Source organism: Chiloscyllium plagiosum, chromosome 12 (assembly GCF_004010195.1).
Source record: "Chiloscyllium plagiosum isolate BGI_BamShark_2017 chromosome 12, ASM401019v2, whole genome shotgun sequence".
Taxonomy (NCBI): domain Eukaryota; kingdom Metazoa; phylum Chordata; class Chondrichthyes; order Orectolobiformes; family Hemiscylliidae; genus Chiloscyllium; species Chiloscyllium plagiosum.
The window spans coordinates 87,349,024-87,360,306 of NC_057721.1; the positions used below are offsets into that span (position 1 = coordinate 87,349,024).

An 11,283-nucleotide genomic window follows, 5' to 3' on the forward strand; every position below is an offset into this window, starting at 1 on the left:
CTCTCAGCCTCACCCCTCCCCCTCCTTCACCCCTCCCCCTCCCTCTCCGTCACCCTCAACCCCTCTCACCCTCACCCCCTTCACCTTTCTTCTCACCCTCTCCCTCAGCCCTCCCTCACCCTCACTGTTTCAAATGATGGAAAGTGTTGAAAGGTGTTGATGAGATAGCCTGCCCTCAGTAGGCTAGCTGAACCATATGGGTGTTAAATCTGAAATTAAAACAGAGAGGAGCTTGTGATATTTTCTGATGAGAGGTCACTGAGCTGGAAAGTCAATCCTGTTACTGTCTCCACTGCTGCTGCAATTTCTCGGCCTGAAAATATCACTGGCAAAGATTCGAAAACAATATCCAGGTCAGAATTAACATTGACCCAAGGTGGTGGGATTTGTTTCCCCAGTTCCCAAAGAGAGAGGATACACACTTGCCTGGATTATATCTCCCACCTTTCACCAACTCTCGAAGCTTCCATGGAGTAACACTGAGCAGAATCTTCAGGGAACCTGTGGTTTCAGCACCTTGCTGTGTCACTCTGAAACAGATTAAAAATGGTTATGTGGCATATTTTTGAATAGCTATAAATTGAGAGAGGGAAAGTTGCAATGAGACCTCAGTGTCACTGAAGGTAAGTTAGTAGGGATAGCAGGCAGTGAAAAAGGGAAAAGGGAATGTTGATCTTCATAGTGAGTGGCTTCGAGTACAGGAGCAGGGATGTTTTGCTGTAATTATACAGGGCTTTGGTGAGACCACACCTGGTGTATTGTCTGTAGTTTTGGTCTCCTTATATGAGGATGCATGTTCTAGCAATGGAGGGAATGCAGCAAAGGTTTCCCAGATGGATTCCTGGGATGGTGGGACTGACTGACATATGAGGAGAGGCTGAGTTGATTGGGATTATATTCATGTAGTTCTGAAGAAAGAGGGTGGTGGGGGTTGGAGTCTCATAGAAACCTATAAAATTCTAACAGAATTAGACAGGGTAACTGCAGGAAGGATGTTCCTGATGATCAGAGAGTACAGGACCAGGGGTCACAGTCTAAGGGTATGGGGCAAATCAATCTGCACTGAGAGTGGAAAAATGGCTTCACCCAGAGAGTGCTGAGCCTGTGGGATTCTCTATCACAAAGCGATTGAGGCCAAAACATTGAATGTTTTCAAGAAAGAGATAAATAATACAGGAAGTTGATTAGTTCAGTTGGCTGGATGGTTTCATTTGTTCACAGAGTGAGGATGGTCATTGGCTAGGCCAGCGTTTACTGCCCATCCCTAATTGCCCAGTGGGCATTCCAGAGTGAACCACATTACTGAGAGCCTGGAATCACGTGTAAGCCAGACCAGGTAAGGATAGGAGACTTCCTTCCTTAAAAGATATTAGTGAACCCAGATGGGTTTTTTTATGTACACTGTGTTAAAATTTACTAAATGTAAAAACATTGTCACTAACCAGAGACTGACCAGACATTGACCTCCTCTCTCTCTGTAGCACAGCACCAATTAATCCCAACCAGCTCCAAGAACTGAACGCTGTCTGTGTTCCCACCACATGTTCCTCACATCACCCACGCCTTAATTTAGACTCAGGAGAATCAGAGAGAACTTTCTAGAAGGCTGCAGAATTGTGTTGGGATCAATGTTCTTCTGGACCAGTCACAGGTCTTGAGGTGAGTGATGGAGGGTGGAGAGAGCAAGGGTGAAGGTACTGTGGCTGGGTTCTAAGGATAAAGCTACTGTTGATGATGAAGGAGGGACTCATGCTCCTCACTGAGCTTTCCAGTTTTATTCAGACTCTTTACCCTCTCTCCCTCCTCTAACTCCTGTCCTGGGGACACACAGATACCTTGACTGGAGACTTGTATTCCAGGACACTCTGGGCCTGTAGAGGAGACACCATGATCCAGCAGGATGGACAGACGGAAAGAGGAAGGGGTCCCAGATCTCTGCCCTTTCCCCACACCCCACCTACCCGAAAGAGACTCCAAGCTTGATCTCCCTATTCCCTACCTCACCCCAACCCCTTACTGCAACCGCATCCCCTACTACCACCCATCCCTATCTAGGTTTTCTGCCTGGCTACAGCTGGAGCACTATGATTGGCTGACAGCTCTGGTGGGCAGGGATTTGGGGGGAAGGTTTGATGTTTTCCGATTGGAGGGAATGGTCATGGCCTTGCCCTAAAGGTCAGTGCACTCAAGTGTGATGCCCAGTGAGGCTGGAAGATTCTGCTAGCTCTAATGCAAGGTGAGAGCTCTCTCAGCTCTGCAGAAATGATTGAGAGCAAACAGGGAAAAAAGCATGATTTATCTGGACAGATAGACTACTCGATCTTAGTGTTGGGTGGATCGAGAAGCAGAGGTGCACAGATTTAAGGCGATCACATTGGTGTCCAACAGCTCCCTCATGCTGCAGCAGCAACACGCCGCCAATGAGATAAGAAAGTTTCCAGGCAGCGAGTGCCTGGGATCGAGAATACGCTGCCAATTACTGTCACTGAGGAACATTCGATCGAGGTGTTCAAAAGGAATTCCAATCATTTTTCTAAGAGAAAACTGCGGTGGGAGTCTGAGCCAGAGTCACTGGACTCAAAACATTAACTCTGGTTCTCTCTCCACAGGTGCTGCCAGACCAGATCTGCTGTGTTTTTCCAGCAATTTCAGTTTTTGTTGCTGCATTGTGAGGAATGGGCAGAAGGATGGGAGTATTGGCACAATGGACTGGGTGCCCTCTTCCTGTGCCCTGCACCATGCAGGAAAATAATCTCACAATTAAATCAGTAATCAGTAAAATAGGGTAATGTTTGTGTAATAAACATTTGCAAACCAATTGCTGCAGGCAGAGAGGATCTCAAAGAGCAGACCAACCAGCAGGAACGCCAAAATACAACTCTGCCCACCAACATCCTCCACTGTTCATCCTCATGCACCTCTCCCCCCAAATGCTCGTCTCTCCAAAACACCCCTCCCTGTATGCACACCTTCCCCAGACAACATTCCCGCCAGTCACCCATCACCCCCCAAACACCCCTCTCCATATATCCCTCCTCCATACACTTGTTCCCCCAAAACACCCTTCCCCATACACCCCTGCCTCCGTACTCTCCTCCTCACATCCCTCCATCATACGCCCATCATCCATACCTCTCCTCCACGCACCCCTCCCCCCACACACAACTTCCCCAATGCAATTCTACTTCCCACCCATTCTACTTTCCACTCCTCCCACACATCCCTCCCTAACTGTACACCACCACTGTACACTCCCAAGTCTGTACTACATGCTTACAGTACACCCCATCCCACTGGAATTGGCCATAGACTGGTATCTGTAATGCTGAGGATCACAGAGGGAGGCTGAGATGGGTCATCCACTCTGCAGTTCTGATTGAAGATTGCTGCAAGAGCTTCAGCCATATCTTTTACACTGATATGCTGGGCTCTTCCATTATTGAGAATGGAAATATTTGTGGGCATCCTCCTCCAGTGAGTTGTTTAATTGTCCACCACCATTCCTAACTGACAGATGTCTCAGGGATAATTTCAGTTGTCAGAGTGATTTCTGATTTCAGTCTCCCACTCTCCCATCTTGGTAAAGTGTGAACATGGGTTTGATGACGGAGGATGAAGGGTCAAGGAGTTGCTGGTAATGTGTGTTTGCGTGTCACATGCATGTACATTCTGAGACAAATGCTGGCAAAATAACCACTACAAATAAACCACTGGTTTCAAGCCCATCCGTGTGGGTTAAACGATTTAACCATTCTAACTGAATATAACGATGCGAGGAGTGTGATCAACAAAACAGAGGAAAGCAGTGAAAGAGTTAACAATGTGGTTGGGTCTTAACGTGCGGTACACAGCTCTGATTATGCTCTTTAAATGCACAGTTCTTGGAGATTTTTCTCATTGATGTGTCGAACATGACGTCAGCAACTGATCAGATAAAGTTATGTGTTAGTGAGGACGTGTGAGAAGGATGACTTCCAGACAAAAACCTTGTTCACTCAAAAACACAGCTCTTACGGTCAGTCACAACTCCCTCTCAAAATCAAAAACCAATATACAGCACGCCGTCTTTAACATGGGGGGGCAATAGCCTGTTGGTATTATCGCTAAACTATTAATCAGGAAACCTGCCGCAGCAAATGGTGGAATTTGAACTCAATGGAAAAAAGAAAATCTGGAATTAAGAATCTATTGATGATCATGAAATCATTATCGATTGTCAGAAAAACCTATCTGGTTCACAAATGTCCTTTAGGGAAGGAAGCTGCCAACCCTACCTGAAACAAAAACAGATATTACTGAAAAAGCTCAGCAGGTGTGGCAGCATCTATGAAGAGAAATCAGAGCTAATGTTTTGGGTCCAGTGACTGATGTCTCCGAGTTTACCTGGTCTGGTCTACATGTGACTCTAGACCCACACTTAATGTAGTTGACTCTTAACCACCCTCTGAAAAGGCCTAGAATTCCACTCAGTTCAGAGGCAGGTAGGGCAGGCAATAAGTGCTGGCCACCCAGTGGCCAGATATAGGCACCCACTTGTGCCTATATCCCACAAGTGAATTTTTAAAAAACTGGATACTGTCCTGCACACACAGCTCTTCCCATGTAACATGCTGCTCAGTATACACCACTCACTTTTTGTAACACGCCATCATGGCGTGTTCTGCAGTCAGCATCCAGTGAAGTAGTCTGAGAAGAGTGTCCTGTTGAAAAAAAAATAAAAGTGGTGTCACAGAAATTCAATAAGTTAATTGGTGTTGGAAAGGGGGGATTTGACAACAAGAAGGTACAGTCCAACATTAGATCAAGAGCTGACACAGACACTTGTTTTTCAGGAGAGATTATCTGTCAATTGGTTGAACCCTATTCTATCTGCAGGTTTTAATATGGTAATCAATATCTGTGAATCAGACTGTTGCCAGGAATGTACTTCTCTACATCCTCTTTCCCCCATCCATAATACATGTAGCTTGGCTTGTCTCTTTGTTTGTCTGGTTGTATGCGTATTGGAACTTTAAAAGGGGTAGAGTTTGTTATAAAGTTATAAATTAGGAATTCGTATTACTTGCTTGCTATTGATTTAAAAAAGTTTGATTACAATAATGAAGAAACCTGATGAGCATATTCTCTTAACCTGAATTAGACAGTTTGGTAAAATTGGATAATTTGATTGTCTAATCAAGTGTTCACATTTGTATTAACTCTGCAAAGAATGGGGTTTGATTTGAGTGCACGGTCACAGTGAGTCATGGCTCTGAAAAGAGATAACACGATGTTGTTGGCATTGGTTCATTGAATTTGGCAGATGAGCAGTAGATTTTGAGATTCTTGGTTTTTGGGAGCCAGTGGAAATTCTGTTGTTCTGATACTTTTTGACAGTGCCTGAATTCCAGCTTTCAGTTTGAGAAAGTTTTTTTTCCCATTCTTCATCTGCCATGCTTTAAAGACTGCTCTCAAAGTCCTCATTCACCCACACATGAGGACATCTGGTCAATAACACACACAGACAGAAATACAATGATCAGAGAGAGTGGAGGGTCGATCAGGGATAGTGGAGGGAACTTGTTCATGGAGAGGTAGGGGAGGCCCTAAATGAGATTTTTGTTTCAGTATTCACTAGAGAGAGGGACTTTGTTGATTGTGAGAATACTGTGGACCAGGTTAAATGGCTTCAACAGATTGATATTAAGAAACTGGATGTGCTGGAAATTCTGGGAAGCATCAAGATAATTAAGTCCCCAGGACCAGACCAGATATATCCAAGGTTACTACAGGAAGTGAGGAATGAGATTGCTGAGCCTCTGGAGATGATCTTTACAACCTTACTATCCACAGGAGTAGCACTGGATGATTGGAGGGAGGTGAATGTTGTTCCTCAGTTCAAGAAAGGGAATAGGAAAATCCCTGGGATTTACAGACAGTCAGTTTTACATCTGTGGTAAACAAGATACTGGAAAGGATTCTGCGAGATAGGATTTCTGACTGTTTGAAAAAGTACAGTTTGATTAAAGATAGTCAGCATGGCTTTATGAAAAGCAGGTCATGCCTTACAAGCCTTGGTGAGTTCTTTGAGGATGTGACGGGACAAGTTGATGGAGGTGGAGCAGTGAATGTGGTGTATATGGATTTCAGTAAGGCGTTTGATAAGGTTCCCCACAGTAGGCTCATTCAGAAAGTTAGGAGGTAGACAGGGAAATTTGGCTGTCTGGATACGGAATTGGCTGGCCGAATAAAGACAGCGAGTGGCAGTGGATGGAAAGTGTTGCACCTGGAGGTTGGTGACCAGTGGTGTCCCAGGGGGATCTGTTCTTGGGCCTCTGCTTTTTGCACTTTTTATAGGTGACTTGGATGAAGAAGTGGAAGGGTGGGTTAGTAAGTTTGCCGATGACACAAAGGTCGGTGGTGTTGTCGATAGTGTCGAGGGCTGTTGCAGGCTACAACAAGATATTGACAGGATGCAGAGCTGGGCTGAGAAGAGGCAGATGGAATTCAACCTGGACAAAAGTGAAGTGTTTTATTTTGGAAGGTGGAATTTGAATGCTGAATACAGGGTTAGAGACAGGATTCTTGGCAGAGTGGAGGAATCATGGGATCTTGGAGTCCATGTACATAGATCCCTTAAAGTTGCCCCCCAAGTTGATGGGGTTGTTAAGAAGGCATATGGTGTGTTGGCTTTCATTAGCGGGGGGATTGAGTTTAAGAGCCGCGAGGTTTTGCTGCAGCTCTATAAAACCCTGGTCTGACCACACTTGGAATATTGTGTCCAGTTCTGCTCGCCTCATTATAGGAAGGATGTAGATGCTTTAGAGAGGGTGCAGAGGAGATTTACCAGGATGTTGCCTGGATTGGAGGGTTCATCTTAAGAAGAGTGAGCTAGGCCTTTTCACACTGGAAAGAAGAAGGAACAGAGGTGATTTAATGGAGGTGTACAAGATAATGAGAGGCATAGATAGAGTAGATAGCCAGAGATTTTTCCCCAGGGCAGAAATAGCTTTCACGAGGGGTTATAATTTTAAGGTGATTGGAGGAAGGTATAGGGGAGATATCAGAGGGAGGTTCTTTACACAGAGAGTGGTGGGTGAGTGGAATGCACTGCCAGCAGTGATAGTAGAGTCAGAGACATTAGGGACATTAGTGTCTGCTGGACAAGCACATGGACAGCACTAAATTGAGGGATGTGTAGATTAGGTTGATCTTAGATTAAGATAAATGCTTGGCACAAAATCATGGGCCAAAGGGCCTACTGTGCTGTCCTGTTCTATGTTCTAATTGGTTTATTACTTCTTTTTTGACAAGTCAAAGGGTAAAACAGACATGCCTGTGAGAGATGGCATTGTTCTGTAATTAGCTCCTGGTTATCTCTTGTTAAATCGCTATTTGAAGTCTCCCTGACACTGCTCATAGAGCATGGAGTAGGCCATTCACCCTGTCAGATCTGTTCTGCCATTCATAATGTTCATGGCTGATCATCTAGCTCAATACCCTAATCCCAGCCCCTCACCCCTTGATCTCTTTAGCCACAAGAGCTAAATTGGCCTCTTTCCTGAAAACATGTCACAGTTTGCCCTCAAACACTGACTGCAGTAATGAAATTCACAGGCTAACCATCTCTCAGTGAACTCCTAGTCACTGGGAACACCCTGCATCCAAACTGACAGAATTTTATAGGTTTCCATTAGATCCACCTTCATTCTTCTAAACCCCAATGGATATAATCCTAACCAACTAAATTTCTCCTCATGCATCAGTCCTGCCATCCCTGGAATCAATGTCTGGTGAAAGGTAATTGGACCCAAAATGTTAATCCTGCTTTCTCACCACAGATGCTGCCTGACCTGGTGAGTTTCTCAGCAGTTTGTTTCTAATTTCCAGCATTCACAGTTCTTTCAGGTTTTGTTTTTAAACCCCACTTATTCTTGCTCTTAGTTTCCTGTGTGCCAACCAGTTTTCTGTCCATCTCAGTGCACTACTTCCAATCGCATGCACTTTAATTTCATGTGTCGATATTGGACCGGAGTGGGCAAAGTCAGAAGTTACACGACACCAGGTTATAGTCTAACAAGTTTATTTGAAATCACAAGCTTTCAGAGTGCTGTTCCTTTGTCAGGTAAAGTGGAAGGAAGCACACAGACACAGAATTTATATGCAGAGAAATAATGGCAAGAGAATTCTTTGCTTGCTGCACTGCAGATCTCTCTGTTGATTGTTCTGGTTCATTGATTGTCTCATTGGGCTTGCTGTTGACATCTTAGTGTTTTTGGAAGAACTCCTAGAGCCTCATTTGCTTGATGAATTCCCTGTGTCTACCTCGAGACCATTCGGTGATGGGCCAGAAATTAAGCCCTCGGCTGAGAACTTCAAATTCATCTGGTTGAAGGTGTGGTCAGACAAGTTGACAATGGACTTCCTGTGGTGGTACCAGTTCCAACTGTGGTACCAAAGGAGGCTTGATAACTGCTGCTGGTGATGCCAAGTTTCTCGAGTTTCCTGTTCTTGGTTTGCATGTAGTGCCATTATCTCTCTGCATATAAATTCTGTGCTTGTGCGCTTCCCTCCACTTCACCTGATGAAGGAGCAACGCTCCAAAAAATTATGATTTCAAATAAACTTGTTGGACTATAACCTGATGTTGTGTGACTTCTGACTTTAATTTCACTCATTAATCTCTTATGTGGGACTTTATCAAAAACCCTTTGAAAGTCCAAATAAACACATCCATTGGCTTCCCCCTCATCAACTCTATGAGTTACATTCTCAAAGAATTCCAGTAGATTTGTCAAGCATGATTTCCCTTTTCTAAATCTGTGCTGACTGTGTCTGATTCTAAGTACTCTGCTATAAAATCCTTGATAACAGACTCTAGTATCTTCCCCATTCCTGATATCAGACTCGCTGGTCTATAATTTTGTGATTTCTCTCTCCCTTCTTTTTAAAATTGTTAGCAGGTACAATATTCTATGGGCTTCATGAAGGATTTTGCCAGAATCATTGAATTTGCATCTGCAGTTAAAAAACATAATTTGTAATTTGAAGTAAAAAATATCTATAAATGCTTTAGGTTCCTGATCCACTGTTGCTTTCCCTAACCTCTTTAATTAACGAGAGGTAATGGGCCTACCCTTTAGAATTTTTCCTTTCTAGTAGGAATGTACTTGTTCCTGAGTTTTCTGAAACTGGCCCTTTGATGTTTGCCACCGTGTCTCTCTATTGATCTACCCCGCCGTAGTCATATCCCAGTTCGTTTCAGCTCAGCTTTCATGCCTACAAAACTGCCTTGCTTTATTTATCAAACACTTGTCTTAGGTCCAATCTCCTCCTTTTCAAACTGGATGTAAAATTCTATTATCTTGTGGTTGCTGCTACCTACAGATGCCTTAACTCTGAGGTCATTAATCAATCCTGTCATAGTACTTAATACCGAGTCTAATATAACTTGCTCTCTGATCAGTTCCAAAATATGCTACTTTAAAAAAGTGTCTCGAAAGCATTCAATGAACTCCTCGTCCAGACAATTTTAATTCATCTGATTTGTCCAGTTGATATTTAGATTGAAAGAGTTCTTGTGGCACAGTGGTATTGTTCTTACCTTTGGGTCAGGAGGCATTGATTCAAGTCTGACCTGCTCCAGAGGTCTGTAATAATACCTCTGATCAGCGTGATTAGAAAGTGTCTATTTATATATATATATATATAATGTATATTAAAGTCATCTATGATTACTGCTGTCCCTTCATCACAAGCACCCACTATTGTAGGCTCTGTCCCATATTGTGGTTACTGTTAGGAGCCTTATAGCCTGTAGTGATTTATTTCCCTTCCTGTTCCTCATCTCCACCAAACCCGATTTTGCATCCTGACCTCCTGAACCAAGACCTTGTCTAAACATCAGTGTCATAGATAGAACATAGAACAATACAGCACAGAACAGGCCCTTCGGCCCACGATGTTGTGCCGAACATTTGTCCTAGCTTAAGCATCTATCCATGTACCTATCCAATTGCCGCTTAAAGGTCACCAATGATTCTGACTCTGCCACTCCCACAGGCAGTGCATTCCATGCCCCCACCACTCTCTGGGTAAAGAACCTACCCCTGACATCCCCCCTATATCTTCTACCCTTCATCTTAAATTTATGTCCCCTTGTAACACTCTGTTGTACCCAGGGAAAAAGTCTCTGTCTACTCTATCTATTCCTTTGATCATCTTATAAACCTCTATCAAGTCACCCCTCATCCTTCGCCGTTCCAATGAGAAAAGGCCTAGCACTCTCAACCTATCCTCGTACGACCTATTCTCCATTCCAGGCAACATCCTGGTAAATCTCCTCTGCACCCTCTCCAAAGTGTCCACATCTTTCCTAAAGTGAGGCGACCAGAACTGCACACAGTACTCCAAATGTGGCCTTACCAAGGTCCTGTACAGCTGCAACATCACCTCACGACTCTTGAATTCAATCCCTCTGCTAATGAACACTAATACACCATAGCCCTTCTAACAAGCTCTATCCACCTGAGTGGCAACTTTCAAAGAGCTATGATCATAGACCCCAAGATCCTTCTGCTCCTACACCTTACTAAGAACCCTACCGTTAACCCTGTATTCCGCATTCTTATTTGTCCTTCCAAAATGGACAATGTCACACTTGACAGGGTTGAACTCTATCTGCCACTCCTCAGCCCAGCTCTGCATCATATCTAAGTCCCTTTGCAGCTGACAATAGCCCTCCTTACTATCCACAACTCCACCAATCTTCGTATCATCTGCAAATTTACTGACCCACCCTTCGACTCCCTCTTCCAAGTCATTAATAAACATTACAAACAGCAGAGGACCCAGAACTGATCCCTGCGGAACTCTATTTGTAACTGGACTCCAGACTGACTATTTACCATCTACCACCACTCTCTGACTTCGACCGGTTAGCCAGTTCTCTATCCAACTGGCCAAATTTCCCACTATCCCATGCCTCCTGACTTTCCGCATAAGCCTACCATGGGAAACTTATCAAATGCCTTACTAAAATCCATGTACACTACATCCATTGCTCTACCCTCATCCACATGCTTGGTCACCTCCTCAAAGAATTCAATAAGACTTGTAAGGCAAGACCTACCCCTCACAAATCCGTGCTGACTGTCCCTAATCAAGCAGTGTCTTTCCAGATACTCATAAATCCTATCCCTCAGTACCCTTTCCATTACTTTGCCTACCACCGAAGTAAGACCAACTGGCCTGTAATTCCTGGGGTTATCCCTATTCCCTTTTTTGAACAGAGGCACAACATTC

General features: G+C 44.1%; 1 long non-coding RNA gene across 3 annotated transcripts in view; it reads left to right on the forward strand.

The window, feature by feature from the left end:
- Window positions 1-11,283, forward strand: part of LOC122555459 — a 61,796-nt gene that overhangs the window by 27,287 nt on the left and 23,226 nt on the right. For 2 of the 3 annotated variants that reach the window (XR_006313278.1, XR_006313280.1), the window contains exon 6: window positions 1,482-4,171. This is a non-coding gene — a long non-coding RNA (uncharacterized LOC122555459). Of the gene's footprint in view, window positions 1-1,481; window positions 4,172-11,283 lie in introns of those variants that run through there. The other variant, XR_006313279.1, reaches the window with a different exon arrangement.